The 16,825-nt window shown below is 40.6% G+C and overlaps 1 pseudogene; it reads left to right on the top strand.

Annotated features, from left to right (window-relative positions):
• The first annotated feature begins 592 nt into the window (after window positions 1–592).
• On the top strand, window positions 593–16,231 carry LOC126592527 (ABC transporter G family member 15-like; annotated as a pseudogene).
• Window positions 16,232–16,825: the final 594 nt, after the last annotated feature.

The raw sequence follows: 16,825 nt of genomic DNA on the forward strand, positions 1-16,825 counted from the left end.
AATATTAGTTACAGTAATTGGACTGTAAATGTCTGCCGACATTAGAAATCATTAGAGGATGGTTTGGGATAGACAGTTGAGGAACCGGATAAATTTAATCTTAGACAAATATTCTGCCCTTTCTTAATATTGCTATATTAATGGTCCAATAGATCATCCCTCATGCCTACTATGATGCATCATCTTTTACGTTGAGACCAGATCATCTTCTTTTGTGAAATTCCCGAAGAATCATGGGAAATGATATTTTTACATTTTTCTCTTTTTTGTGCATCTTAATTTTTAATTTATTCTATTTCAAATTCTAAAAATCATTAATAAACAAAAAGTGTTAATGGAGGGGTGTGAAATCAATTTTGAACAATTTCCATTTGATATTTACTATAAGCACACAAACCAAATAAACATTAACTAATTAATCAACTAGAAAATGTAATACATATAATATTTAAATTATGGGGATTTTAAAAAACATAATTTGAGACATATTATATTTTATACTTCACTAATTTACTCTAAAATATATTCTCCTAAAATAATTGGTTTGTTCGTGTCATGTTAGCAATAATTAAAATTGACCAACGTTAATTAAGAGACATTTTAATGAATAAGCTAAAACAAAACTTCGTGGATCATCATTGGTGACCCAGTCTAACCGAATTTGTTAGTTCACTAGGATGACCCAACTCTATTAACTGGGCGTCAAGCACAATTTTTAAGCCCGGTCATGTCTGCTCTTAATCCTTACAGATAATTAATTATGCCCAGAAGTTTGAATTGGTTTTAATCTTCTGTATAAATTTCCTCACATGCCAAGTTTGAATTGATTGTTATATTCTGTATAAATTTCCTCATATGCCAGTAATGTTTTTCTTGGATATTATCAGGGAGGCTTCCTGCAAATGTCAAAATGTCTGGGGACGTTGTACTGAATGGGAACAAAAGAAGCAGAAACTGCACAGATATTGTAAGTGTAACTTAGGACATCCTTCAAATGAACATATGACCCGCAAGTTTTGTTCTCATAATTATATGAATTAAAGACCCAAATAATGTGTGTTAATTTTTGTATGCCTGCAATATTTCAGTCATATGTAACTCAAGAGGACTTTTTCCAGGGATCACTCACAGTCAGAAACTCTAACATATTCAGCTCATATAAGGCTCCCTTGTAAAATGACCAAAGAGGAGAAGAATGAGGTGGTAGAAAACACTATCACAAAAATGGGGCTTCAAGATATCGCTGGAAGTAACATCGGAAACTGGCATTTGAGAGGCATAAGTAATGGAGAAAAGAGGAGACTCAGCATATGTATTGAAGTACTTACACAACCTCATGTGTTCCTGCTTGATGAACCCACCAGCGGCCTCGACAGTGCTTCCTCTTTCTTTGTGATATGGACACTGAGAAACATTGCTGGTGATGAAAGAATAGTCATTTGCTCCATTCACTAACCTAGTATCGATGTCTTCAATCTCTTCGACGACCTGCTCCTCTTAGCAGGAGGTGAAACTGTTTATTTTGGAGAAGCAAAGATTGCTGTAAAGGTAAATTTCATTGTTCTAAAAATCCCCGCCTAAGTGCTAGGCAGATGATCACTGCCCCGATTAATGCCTAGACGTTTGAATATTAAGAAAGAGCGCCTAAACCTCCTAAGGCACCGCCTAGGCACCCGCCTAGCCGCCCAGACTCGCCTAGTCACCCGCCTAGGTTGCGACTCACTTAGACAGAAAGTAGATAACTTTTATTTTGCATTTTTTTCCCAATAAATTGTAAGAAACTTGTTGAATACTTAAATGAATACATATTACATGCATGTTCTTCCAATACCTCATAATATATATGTCATTCTATTTTGTAGTTTATAATGAAATTATATATATTTTAAGTATAAACAAATACTTGTTTATACGAAATATAATAGATCTACTTAAATCCGCCTAGTCTGCCTAGGCACCCGACTAGCGCCTAACATCTTTTAGAATCTTGGTAATTTTATTGATTACATTGGAGAAGCAAAATATATGGCCGTATTCTGAACCCTGTATTTCCTTTGTAAGATATTGATCAACTTGTACACTAATACGTTCGCGGCTTTAGAATGATTGCTTGCTAATGGTTTTACATTCTTATACTTCAGTTCTTCGCTGATGCCGGATTTCCTTGCCCAACACGAAAAAATCCTCCAGACCACTTCCTTCGATGCATTAGTTCAGACTTTGACAAAGTTCTAGCAGCTCTTTTGCTATCTCAAAGGATTAATTATGTATGTGCACCCTTTTCTTTCTTTTTCTATAAAAAGGTTTAATTTTTCGTAAGTTAAAATGCTTTTGTTATTTTCTTGGCAGGCATCTACATATTCTTTCATTTCCCAAAACAACCTGACAACAGATGAGATCAAAGGAAAGCTAATCAATGCGTACCAGTTGTCCGCATTATCAACAGATGCAAGAAAAAGGATCCGAGAAATCTTGCTCACTGTATGCAGTACTTAATTGAAACTAAATAGAAGAACGGCATACCTGTTAAGCAGAATACGTGGAAGTTAATTACTGAAAGACTGTAGGAACGTGCATTTCGTTTTTTATATTACTACTCATATATACTAGTTCTTGACCATGTCTAATCACTCTTAACATCGCAGGAAAAACCGGCGGGAAAATCAAACAAGGGAAGTAGTGCCATGTGGGGGAAGCTGCTATGTACATTGATCAGTCGATCTTCAATAAACATGTCTAGAGATATTGGGTACTATTGGTTAAGAAGTGTGTTCTACATACTAATTGCAGTGAGTGCTGGCTCTTTCTTTTTCCACATTGGAACGAACAATCAAGCAATGATTGCAAGAGAAAAGTGTGATGGTTTCATTTATGGCTTAATGATCTGCTTGTCTATTGGAGGCATACCCTTCGTTATTGAAGAACTAAAGGTAGACTGATGAATTCTTATAGAAATAATGTTAATTATGCAATATTCTTTTACAGGACAATATATATCTTATGTTGTTAAACTATGAATCTGGAACAATAATAACGTGATCAGTTCTACTCTGTGACAACATAAGTCTAATAGAGAACATTAGCCAATAAAATTTAATCCCGTCTTTTTAAAATCCCATGCAGGTATTTAGGCGGGAAAGACTTGGCGGGCATTATGGGGAAGCATTGTTTGTGCTCTCCAACTTCCTCTGCTCACTCCCTTTCGTGGTTGGCATGGCTTTCTCTTCTGGAACAATACTATACCACATGGTCAAATTTCACTCAAGATTCTCTCATTACTTGTATTTTTGCATCAATATCTTCTGCTACATTGCTGTCACAGAAGGAGCCGCTTTAATTGCGGCAGCACTGGTTCCCAACCTCTTGATGGCCGTAGGAGCTGCAGCCGGCATAACAGTAAGCCATACCTCAATTCATTTCTCCCAGTCAAAATCATAACAAGTTTTGGATAATGCTAGAGAAATTAATTTTTCCGTCAAGTAATGCTAGAGATATCAATTATTTTCTAATATTTTTTGTACACATAGGTATTCATGATGATGCCATCTCTTCCTTTCCAAAGGATGGTTGACCTACCAAAAATCTTTTGGCGATATCCCATGTCATACCTCAGCTATGCAGCATGGTCAATACAGGTACGAAGTAATAAACATTTCCGAGATGCTATGGTCAGTAGTGCACATGAATGATTCCTGACTGTTCATGCGTGTAATTAACAATCAGAAATTGCTCACGTGTGCCTAAGTGACTAACCTTAGTAAAATCTAAGTCCTTTCCAAACGCATCTCAACTACAGGGTCAAATGAAAATATGTTAGAAGTACTTTATGATTTTCTATAATACTAATTTATAATTGGTGAGTGATTTTCTAAAATTCCCATTGGGACAAAAGTATTCACCATATAAATTAGAATTATGATTTTTCAAAATAATCATTTAGAACAGTATTTGGATATTCAATGATTCTCAAAAGATTCAATCAGACACAAAAATATGTCGTTATTGACATTGAACAATAGAGTTCTGGAAAGAGAAAACATGGTTACTCAGTTATTCGATATGGACCAAAATGATCAATTAGTAAACTGATGCCACTTTCCAATTTTCTCTCAAAAGATAATTATCATCGTAATCAGAATTGATGACCAAACAAAACATTGGTTTAAGCAAAATAAACCAATACATCTTTAAATAAAAATTTAATCAGTGTTGTCTATAAAAGTCATTAGTATTTAGAATTTGCATAAAATAACCAATAGATATGCACAAATCAGTGAAACAATATCACATAACAAAACTAGTTTTGAAGTACCAAAATTCAACATTACTACTTTAGTTTGCAAATTCACTAAAAACTCAATTCTCTTTAGATTGTCTTGAAAATTTTCAAGTATGAACTAGACATATATGACTACTATTTTGAAAAGTTTTATGATTTTTAAAATTTTATAAGCGAGCCAAAAATGAATTCAAAAAGAGAGGTGCTGCAGAAATAGCAGAAAATGTTCAGTACATACCTGAGATTACAAATTCACCAAATATTCATTGTTCATCTGATATACATCAAAATTTTCAGACATAAAGTAAACATAACAATATGTTATTTCCCAAAATTTCGACATTTTTGAGATTTTACAAGTGTACTAAAAACAAATTCGAAATAAGTTGTGCTGCTGAAACAACAGAAATTCTGCAAAACATACCCGAGACTAAATAATTCACCAAAACTTCAATCTTCCTCCAATGTGCATGAAAATTTTCAGAAATGAAGTAGACATATAAATTTACTGTCCCCTAAAATTCCATAATTTGTTCGATTTTACAAGTGGGCTAAAAATAAAATCGAATGGAATGTGCGGCAGAAACCCCATAAATTCTGCAGTACAGCCTCGAGATTAAAAAATTTACCAATAATTCATTTTCAAACCAATGCTCATGAAAATTTTCATATTTAAAAAAAACATCTCAATGCATATCATACTAAAATTTCATGAATTTAGGAGTTGCGTAGGTATATCAAAATAATATCACAAACATATTATGCTGCAAAATTCCAGTAACATAGTATCACAGTTAAAAACAATTTACCATAAATGCATTTCTTGTACAAAAAGGATGAAAATTTTTCTGTGTATACAATCCATTATATAATATAACATGACAAATTTTCACAAAGTTCGGAGTTAGGAAAATCTATCAAAATCGTAATCAAATAGGACACGTTGTAAGGTATGCAAAACTCCATCAGTATTTCCTAAGCTCTACCAAAATTTCAGATTTATTCATAATTTAAATAAAACCAATTTACAATCTTTAATATGCTCAAAACATTAAAATTTCTTAAATAAATTAAAGGTTCATTTCATTAGATAAATAACCTATAATATGCCCAAAACATTAAAATTTCTCAAACAAATTTGTTGACTCACAAAATAGTTGGTTTGGACAAAATAAACCAATCTATATGTATCAAAATTAGGCTTATATAAGGAACAATATCTCAACATTATTAATCGATCTCAACCATTAGTCATAAAATCCAAAAGAAATCACAAGCCTGGTGAGTGCATGATACATATCCAAATTTAAAATATGGAAACATGAAATCCAAAATACGTAACTCCTTAATTCTAAAAGATTCCTTATAATAGATTTTATTAGTAAATGAAATGAGTTAATTCAAATCAAATACAAAACGGGTAAATTAATTGCAATATTAATCTAGCTTAAATTCCCATAATAGTTGTATTGTGATGCTGTAGACATCAAAATTTCGGTAAATAAATGTTGACCGATAAATCAAAGTTTCAACGCTCATGTATTACATAAATTTTACACGTAGCGTGTGTCGAAACAAAAAATCGAAATAAGTTGGAAAAGTCATCAAACAGGACACGTGTCAACACCTGGCAGAAATGACTTATTTCATCTAGAATATTATATTCAAAATTAGGCCTTGGAAAATTCTATAAATAGAAGTCAATTTCATTCATTAGAGGAAACGAATTCATATTACACCTTGAAGCTCTGAAGCTCTGAAACTCCGAAGCTCTCAAGCATCCAGGTTCCCGAAGAATCAAGAAAGCGTTCTTCGTTCTTCGTTCATCGTTCTTCCAAGATCAAGCCCCAACGGCCCTTGGATCAACAATCATCCACCTTCAAGATCAAGCCCCAAAGGCCCTTGAAGAACTTCCACCAATTCAAGATCAAGCCCTGACGGCCCTTGAAGAAAGTGTTCATCGTTCATCATCCGTTCATCCTAAGATCAAGCCCTAACAGCCATTTGGATCAACAACGTCGACAAATCCACACATCCAACCGTCATTCAAGATGAAAGCCCAAAAGCCCTTGAAGGTTCGTTCATCACCGTTATTCAAGATCAAGCCCAAAAGCCCCTTGAAGATCCGTTCATCACCGTTATTCAAGATCAAGCCTCAACGGCCCTTGAAGAAATGCTCATCCTCAAGACCAAGCCCCAACGGCTCCTTGAAGATCCGCTCAAATCCACCTTCAAGATCAAGCTCAACGGCCCTTGAAGAACGTTCATCCTTAGATCAAGCCCAAAGGCCCTTTGGATCAATCGCACATCCACAAATCAACACCTTACGGAGATCGAATCAGAGGATCAAATTTGAAAGATATTGTAACTCAAAATCATCAAATACAAATATTATTTTGTGTGCGTTGTTCTTGTCTTTTTCGTTTTAGGAAATTTTCGTGTTCATAAATTTGGCACGCCCGGTGGGACAATCTCTACCTCTCATCTCTTTCTCTGCTCAAGAAATTCAAGCACACTTCCAAAATCAATGGTATCAAGCAAAAGACAAGCTGTTCTTGCAAAGGGAAGAAGCCTGAGCACTTTCGCCATGAACGGAGCATCCATTGGCGCCACAACTACTCTTCAACAAACCACCTCAAAGTTGATGCCGCTAAGGGAGCAAATGGAGCATCAAAGACGCAAGCCCGTCATCAACCTAACCTCGTTAGGAGCATCGAAGCATGCCGTTGAGGCACATCAGATGGCATCCCAAAGCGGCCAACGGGGTCCTTCATCAACACCCTGGATGCCTGTAGAGTTGCGTATGATGGTTGCACAAGTCATGACCATCGGCATTACCTCCATTGAAGAACAATTGGCTCAAATGAATGAAGCGATTGCAAGGCTAACACGGATTGTTGAAGAAAAAGACTTGCAAATCGCTGCACTCGTCAGCCGACTGGAGCCACAGGACGGCGAGAACCCCGACCTAGAGGATGATCCACTAAAGAGAGCAGCTGGCGAAGAAGAGGAGCTTCCGGTGGAGAAAATCGATATGAAGCAGAAGGCAGACTAAGCAGCGGCACTCATGGGATCTCTTTCTATCCAGCAGCTGCAGGAGATGATCACCAACACCATCAAGGCATAGTACGAAGGGAGCTCACATACCTCTTTGTTCTACTCGAAGCCATACTCTAAGAAGATTGATGCCCTGAAGATGCCAAGGGGTTATCAACCACCAAAATTCATACAGTTTGATGGAAAAGGAAACCCAAAGCAGCACGTTGCACATTTCGTCGAAACTTGCAACAACGCGGGGACAGAGGAAGACTACCTCGCCAAGCAGTTTGTGCGCTCACTGAAAGGAAACGCCTTTGAGTGGTACACGGATCTAGAGCCTGAGTCCATCAACAACTGGGAGCAATTGGAAAGATAATTCCTTAACCTTTTCTACAGCACCCGCCGCACTGTAAGCATGCTGGAGCTCACAAGTACGAAGCAATGGAAAGATGAGCCGGTCATTGACTACATCAACAGATGGTGCACTCTAAGCCTAGACTGCAAAGACAGGCTCTCGGAGACCTTTTCAATCGAGATGTGCGTCCAAGGCATGCAATGGGGTTTGCAATACATCCTTCAAGGCATCAAACCACGAACCTTCGAAGAGCTAGCCACCTGCGCCCATGACATGGAGTTAAGCATCACCCATCATGGGAAGAAGGAACCGATCGTCAACTACAAGAACGACAAAGTTCTTGAGACAAAGGTAGAGAAGGCTGCGTGGAAATCCACCAAGGAAGTAATGACGGTCAACACAGCTCCCGTCAAAATCTCTACACAAGGCAAGGCGATTCAAGTCGAAGCTTTTAGTAATCAAGAGATGTGTAGACGTACTTTGAAGGAGCTCGAGGAGAAGACTTATCCATTCCCCGACTTTGATGTGGTTGCCATGTTAGAATACTTGCTGGAAAAGAAGGTGATCGGCTTGCCTGAGTGCAGACGGCCAGAAGAGATGAATCACACCGGCAGTCCAAGGTACTGTAAATTCCACCGCTTCATCAGTCATCCGACAGAAAAGTGCTTTGTGCTGAAAGATCTCATCATGAAGCTGGCTCAGAAAGGAATCATCGAGCTAGATCTTGACGATGTGGTGAAGTCAAACTATACCACCATCACTTCTAGCTCTTCCGACTCAAAGTTTTTACCTCAACCTCCGGGGGCATCCTCCAAGACAAGCAAAGTTGAAGGATGGACTCAAGTCACTCCTAAGAAATTGCACAAGAAGCATACGTCTCATCCACAAGTCCGCCAATCGGAAAGGGGGCAAAACAGCTCTTGTCAACCTTCAAAGTAACGTGAACGTGTTGAAGATGATGAAATTGCGACACAAAGATCGTCCGTTGCCATCACGATGCACGACTTCTTACCCGAAGACTTCTTCAATCACACGGTCAAAGCTCCTTGCTATGAAGATTGTGAGGAACGACTCTCCCGGATCGTTTGACGAACCACCGAGGCTCCTCGCCTGCATGAGCCTAAACTGCATGGCACAAAGCTCCTGGTCTGCATGAGCATAAAAGGTAACACCAATGCTCTTTGTTCGCATGAGCCTAAACTGCACGAACCAATGCTCATTGTTCGCACGAGCCTAAACTACACAAACCAAAGCTCCTTGTCCACACGAGCCTAAACTGTAGGACACGAAGCTCCTTGTTCGCACGAGCCTAAACTGCACGAACCAATGCTCCTCGTTCGCACGAGCCTACAAGGCGACAACCAAAGCTCCTTGTCCACACGAGCCTAAACTGTAGGACACGAAGCTCCTTGTTCGCACGAGCCTAAACTGCACGAACCAATGCTCCTCGTTCGCACGAGCCTAAAAGGCGATAACCAAAGCTCATTGTCCGCACAAGCATAAACTGTAGGACACGAAGCTCCTTGTTCGCACGAGCCTAAACTGCACGAACCAATGCTCCTCGTTCGCACGAGCCTAAAAGACGACAACCAAAGCTCATTGTCCGTATAAGCATAAAAGGCGACACCAAAACGCTCCTTGCCTGCACGAGCCTAAAACTGCACACGGCAACAAACGCTCATTGCCTGCACGAGCCTAAACTGCACACGGCAACAAACGCTCATTGCCTGCACGAGTTGAAACTGCAAACGGCACAAAAAAGAAAATACCAAAAAAATATGTATGTATTTGAACTACGGGACGACTTGATCTCTTCTTTGGAGGGGTACGTATGCAGCTTGAATATTCAAAATTTCGAGTCCAATCACATCAAAATATAAATAAATGTTTAAAAAAAATGCAGTGGTTATGCAATAGCAGGCGATGCAAGGTAACAAGAATGCAGTGGCGGTGCAATGGTTGTGTAATGGCAGTGGCAAACAGCAACGGTGAAGAACTTCAATAACCGCCGTCAAACGACTAGCCGGTCATGAAACCTCGACTGTAGCTCTCCGTCTGTGGCAAACAACAATGGCGAAGAACTTCAATAACCGTTGTCAAACGACTAGCCGGTTATGAAGCTCAACGCATTACATTCTGCCTCAAGCTCCAAACGGCAAGGGCAAGTAGCAAGACCGTCGACACCAGCTTCGTCACTTTAGCCACCATGCTTCAAACGATGAAGAAACTTCAATGACCGCCGTCAAACGACTAGCCGGTCATGCAACTTGACGCTTTACATTCTGCCTCAAGCTCCAAGCAGCAACGGCAAGCAGCAAAGTTGTCAGCATCAGCTTCGTCATTCTGGCCACCATGCTTTAAAAGATGAAGAAACTTCAATGACCGCCGTCAAACGACTAGCCGGTCATACAACTCGATGCTTTACATTCTGCCTCAAGCTCCAAGTAGCAACGACAAGCAGCAAGGATGTCAGCATTAGCTTCGTCACTCTGGCCACCATGCTTCAAACGATGAAGAAACTTCAATGACCGCCGTCAAACGACTAGCCGGTCATGCAACTCGACACTTTACATTCTGCCTTAAGCTTCAAGCAGCAATGGGAAGCAGCAAGGCTATCAGCACCAGCTTCGTCACTCTGGCCACCATGCTCCAATCAACGAAGAGACTTCAATGACTGCCATCAAACGACTAGCTGGTCATGAAGCTTGCCACCTTACATTCTGCCTCAAGCGCCACATAGCAAATCCCCGTTGCAGTCTCATGCACAAACCCTAGGCAGCAGAAAGCACAGATATGCCCACGTCCTTCTCACTCCAAATACCACGTCTCTGAAAGCTTCGTTAGGGTCCCAGCATCATGCTCTGCCTTCTCCAAAATTAAAGATTCCTAGCATCACATCAAAATAAAAAATATATATATATATATATATGTTTTATTAAATAGGTCAATTCTATTTAAAAAAAATATGTGTATATGTATGTCTCGGCCCAGCAGCAAAAGGACACACAGATGAACAACAGGTTCGTCATCGAGCACAGGCCCAAAAGCCCAGAACCAGTTGATGCCATTAGATACAGCCCAGGCCCTTCAGAACCATAGACCAAATCCAGGCCCATCTCATTCCTTGTCCACCAATTACAAATCCGGGCCCAGCTCTCAAAGCCTATCTTCATAAGTGTCACTCTCTCTGCTGAAATAGCTGCGGGGAATGTGAAACCGAGCGAATCGATGGTCTCGACGATCGTCCTTCCTTCTCCACCATTATGCCGCATACTCTCGTCTTCTCTCGGTCAGAGATCCACAAAGCCTTTAGATGAAATGGTTCAGGATTAGGGTTCAAAGGTGCTGGGATCAGATAGATTTGCAAAGCTTCAGAGGAAATGGTAGATCTGCTCTCGTCTTCTCTCGTCAGCTCTCATCTTCCCCCGCGACGCAACTGCAGCTCAGCAGCAACCTCTGCCATACGCTCCACAGACCTGTCGCTGCAACGCCCGTGCCCACCAGGCTAGCTTCCTCGTCGCCCAACTCGACCAGCCACCAAACTCTCTTGCTTTCGCGTAACCATCGAAATGAAGACAACGAACAGTGAAGAAACAGTGACTGAGTATGTCTCGGACTAGGCCGATTTGACCTAGGAGCGCCTGATCAATATCTTGGGACGGCTCATCCCGGAGTAACGATAGATAGGGCCGATGCTGGTCTGCAAGCCGTGGCTGCCGATGTGCAAAGAGCTCTGCCTCAACTCCAACACCCCCAAGGCCGTCACTCTACGACGCCGTCTTCTCCACCATCCCCAACAACCACAGTTCTCCCGCACCTCCACTGTGACTCCTCCATCTCAACAGCTCTTCCACCAAGCGTCATCTCCTCCTTCAAATCACCGCCAGATCTTCAATAGTCTCCTGGTTGAGGTCCTCAGCTCCGAAAGTGTTCGAGGGTTGATGTCATGGGCTTGGGTTCTATCCCTCGTCACTCCCACCAACTCCAAGCGAAGCAGCAACAGCTTGCGATCCTCGTCAACAAGGTAGCACGAAGAGGACAACCTCAAATGGTTGTACTTACCTTGCTCTGCCCATCGCCCACAACTTCCCCGAGCTGGTTACTACCAGCCAAATACAACACATCGCGATGTTGATCAAGGACGACGACGTTTTGGTTCTTATTCATTACAGGGACCTCACACGCTTCACGGAGAGATCCTCGAATGACCAGGCAGTGCTTGAAGACGGCGTTCATGGCTTTGGCACCGAACCTGCATGAGTCGTCGTGGACAATGCGGAGCCGCTTCAAGGAGAACTCCTCGAGCGCAGAAATTGCATCGTCGTCACTAGCTCCTCATGCTCGTCAGTACATGCAGAGAAAGAACCTTTTCATGCCCTCCGCTGCCCTTCGTCCTTCCCTGCAAATTCCTCAACCCGTCATCCAAATTTATACAAAAAAAAATATAATAAAAAAAAAAGATGGTGATCAAAGTAGTGATGCACCACGTGAAAAGAAAGAAGAAAAAAATATAAAAAAAATGAAAAGCTGTGCAATGGTGCACGACATGAGGAAAGAAGAAAATAATAAAATAAAAAAAAATGATGAAAAGGGAATGGAATGGTGGTCAGCACCGAAAAAAAAATATAATAAAAAAAATGAAAAGCTGAGATTGCACCATGTGCGGGAAAAGAAAAGATAATAAAAAAAAATGATGATGGAACTTGGTGCATCCAACACCAAGAGAAAAAAAAATTGCATTGAGAGAAATAAAGTCCATTTCATTGATTTCTCTGGAAAATTATAGAGGGAACATTTACATGCCAAAAAAAAAAAAAAAAAAAAAAAAAAGCAAAAGCCTTCATTGATCAGGTGGCGCCTCAGTACTCGGCGGAGCCCCAGATCGGAGAGCCCCAAAGGGTGATTATTCAGAGCCTTAGTACTAGGCAGAACCCCAGGAGGAGGAGGCACCGAAGGTTGATCATTTGGAGCTTCATTACATGGTACAACCCCAGAAGACGAAGGCAAATGCTGTTGGAACAAACCCATAAACCTCTGATGATCAAGTAAAATCTGACCATCAGATTCCTGCATCTGGTCAATCTTCCTCTTCATGTTTGTAACATAGTTATGTGCGAGCCTGTGCAACTGTTTATTCTCATGCTTGAGCCCTCTAATCTCCTGTTTGAGACTCATCACTTCAGCCGCCAATGATTCAACTTGACGGGTTCGAGCAAATAGACGTTGGGCCATATTAGACACAGAACCTGCACACTGCACACTGAGAGCCAGAGAATCCTTAACAGCCAATTCATCAGACCGTTTGGAAAACAGTCTGTTATCTTTGGGAGTGACAAGGTTCCGGGCCACCACTGCAGCGGTCATATCATTCTTCATCACCGAGTCCCCGACGGTAAGAGGACCAGTAGGGGATATGAAGGTTGGGCGCCATATGTTGTCTGGAGAAGGCGGGATTGCCTCTTCACCAAGGTTCAAGTTAAAATGACGGTCGGAGGGTCCAGACATTTTCAAAGGTGTTAAAAAAGGAGGAGGTCGGACGAATCAAGATCTTAGAAGTGCAAGAAGGGAGTTTCTACAAGCGAAAATTCAAGTGTGCTTTGAAACGAACTGCATGCCTCTATAAAAAATCAGCACTCGACGAGATTTCAGAGATCGAAAAGGCGAGCTCAGAATTCAAAGAGGCCAATTCAAAAATCGAAGAGGCAAGCTCAGAAATCGGAGAGGCATCTTGCTTTTCCAAACGTGTCAGCATTCGTCACACGCAAACTCAGCTTTGCGGAAATCACGGGCAATTTGTCGAAGCGCCGATCCCAGATATCGAATAGGCGCCAGTCTTTTTCAGCTTCGTCAACACCTGTCACATGCACACTCAGCTTGGCGGAAATTACGAACAATTTGTCAAAGATTTCTGATAAAGAACAAAGCACGTGAAGCCATACTGATCAATCACAGAATGGTTGCCGACACGAGTGAAAGAATAGTACCTCTACAGGTATTAAAGAACTTCCTATAACTGTCCACCTTCACCCTCCATAGCAAGGCAGACATACAGAACATTTCTTCATCTCCGAGAATACCTTCCCAACGAAGCCTCTCGAGTCACTCAGTGTTCCTTATTCCTTGGGGTACCTCTGCAAACAAATGACATCAAAGCAAAAGTATCTCATATCACCAGGGTAGAAAGCAAGAGTATCTCATATCATGCGTTCTCCCTGTCATTTCCTTTGTCCTTGTTCTTACCTGTAAAGACAAGGATAAAGAAAGCAATATGCCGGAACCTCCACTCAAACTCGGGTAAGGAACCGACTGCTTGGAACCCTTCCTTGATTGCCTACCTAGCACTGCTCTCGAAGTACCCATTATCTCAACATCTTATGCTTTCAAAGAAGCTGCCACATCTGCCTGGAGAACAAATAAGGCAAGTGAAAATAATACCTTGCAGCATGTGGAGACAACGTGCAGAAGGAACAAACAGAGAAGAACCTGCACAGTCAATTCAGCAGAAGGAGTCCAAGTTGAGGAACTCAAAAAGCTGCCACATCTGCCTGAAGAAATAAGCAGAGAAGAATGCAGCCTGCATAGTCAACTCAGCAGAAGGAGTCTGAACTGAGGAACTCGAGAAGATGCCACATTCTGCCAGAAGAATAGATAAGGCAAGGGAAAATGATACATTGAAGCATGTGGAGACAAGCATAACAAAGCACGTGCCGATTCATCCGCTACTTCTTTAAAATCAAAAGTATCTCATATCATCAGGGTTGCAATCATTATGGGTGGAGGACTCGTTTTGACCCTCAAATTCTTGGGTTGACTCACTAGGCGTTGTGGGCTGCACGTGCCGATTCACCAACCTTGAATCAAATCCTTAAAGATCAAGTCACCAACTGGAAGAAGAGCCCATCAATCATGAAAATCATACCGTTGACCAAACTGCTCAGGTGTGAATTAGAAAGATTGAACAAAGCAACAAGTCATCACCTTCCCCTCGTGCCTACTTGCCATGTGTTCGAGTCAACCTTCAAGAATCAAGCCTCAACAGCCCTTGAAGAAGCTTCTAGCCAAATTCAAAATCAAGCCTCGACGGCCCTGGAAGAAATCACAAGTCCGATTCAAGATCAAGTATCCACCACCCTTGAATCAAATCCAGTTCAAGAATAAGCTGTGGAAAGTCAACAAGCGCAAAAACAAATACGTGCCAATTCATCCACTACCAAAAGCCAAGGATCATCTACCATATGAAGCTCCTTGTGGTCCAATTTCAACCTTCAAGATCAAGCCTCGACAGCCCTTTAAGAAATCTCAAGCCCAATTCAAGATCAAGCCTCAACGGCCCCTAAAGAAATCTCTAGCCCAATTCAAGATCAAGCCTCGATGGCCCTTGGATCGACACCTACAGTAAGGGACTTCAAAAACGCATCTCCTACACGTGACAAGCACATGTATACAACGCGCCTTGAAGTGGGGGCATTTGTAGACATCAAAATTTCGGTAAATAAATGTTGACCGATAAATCAAAGTTTCAACGCTCATGTATTACATAAATTTTACACGTAGCGTGTGTCTAAACAAAAAATCGAAATAAGTTGGAAAAGTCATCAAACAGGACACGTGTCAACACCTGGCAGAAATGACTTATTTCATCTGGAATATTATATTCAAAATTAGGCCTTGGAAAATTCTATAAATAGAAGCCAATTTCATTCATTAGAGGAAACGAATTCATATTACACCTTGAAGCTCTGAAGCTCTGAAACTCCGAAGCTCTCAAGCATCCAGGTTCCCAAAGAATCAAGAAAGCCTTCTTCGTTCTTCGTTCATCGTTCTTCCAAGATCAAGCCCCAACGGCCCTTGGATCAACAATCATCCACCTTCAAGATCAAGCCCCAAAGGCTCTTGAAGAACTTCCACCAATTCAAGTTCAAGCCCCGACGGCCCTTGAAGAAAGTGTTCATCGTTCATCATCGTTCATCATCCGTTCATCCTAAGATCAAGCCCCAACGGCCCTTTGGATCAACAATGTCGACAAATCCACACATCCAACCGTCCTTCAAGATCAAAGCCCAAAAGCCCTTGAAGGTCCGTTCATCACCGTTATTCAAGATCAAGCCCAAAAGCCCCTTGAAGATCCGTTCATCACTGTTCTTCAAGATCAAGCCCAAAAGCCCCTTGAAGATCCGTTCATCACCGTTATTCAAGATCAAGCCTCAACGACCCTTGAAGAAACGCTCATCCTCAAGATCAAGCCCCAACAGCTCCTTGAAGATCCGCTCAAATCCACCTTCAAGATCAAACTCAACGGCCCTTGAAGAACGTTCATCCTTAGATCAAGCCCAAAGGCCCTTTGGATCAATCGCACATCCACAAATCAACACCTTACAGAGATCGAATCAGATGATCAAATTTGAAAGAGATTGTAACCCAAAATCATCAAATACAAATATTATTTTGTGCACGTTGTTCTTGTCTCTTTCGTTTCAGGAAATTTTCGTGTTCACAGATGCACAACCCAAATTCAAGAAGACTACTAATTTCCCTTTTAAGAAAACGTATTAAAATAATTTCTCCTTATATGGGCAATATCAATAATTATGAAAATACTTTTAATCTCACAATAAAACAATTAATGGAATATATTTTAAATTTAGAATCTCCTCCAATTTAGATGATAACTACCAATTGATTTTAAAATCAATTCCATAAGGAAATCTACATACAACAACAAAATAAATTAGTCAACATTAAATTAAATTGATTAGGAGATTGCTAACATAATTAGAAAATTGCAACATGTTTAATGCAATTCTTCCCTTCAATAGAACATCATTAGGATTATTGATATTAATTAAGAATAAGAGTATGTAAGCAGAAGCATGAAATCCCAGAAACTAATACCAAAATCCATATTAATTCGTAGGAAAATTTGTATTCGAAAACAATTATAATTCATGTAATTTATACAAAAGAAAAATTGATATAAATTGTAATTCAAATTAAATCTTACCCAAGTTGTCTCCTAACAAGAAGTTATTCTCGTCGGAAAGTGCCAAGAGAGCCAAAACCATAAGGAAATATTCAAGCTTCAAATATTAGGTTGTAAAGTAGTGCATGAAAATTATATAACCAAAAACCCAAATTAAAAAATTATTTTTACC

The sequence above is a fragment of the Malus sylvestris genome, chromosome 12 (genome assembly GCF_916048215.2).
Source record: "Malus sylvestris chromosome 12, drMalSylv7.2, whole genome shotgun sequence".
Lineage (NCBI taxonomy): Eukaryota > Viridiplantae > Streptophyta > Magnoliopsida > Rosales > Rosaceae > Malus > Malus sylvestris.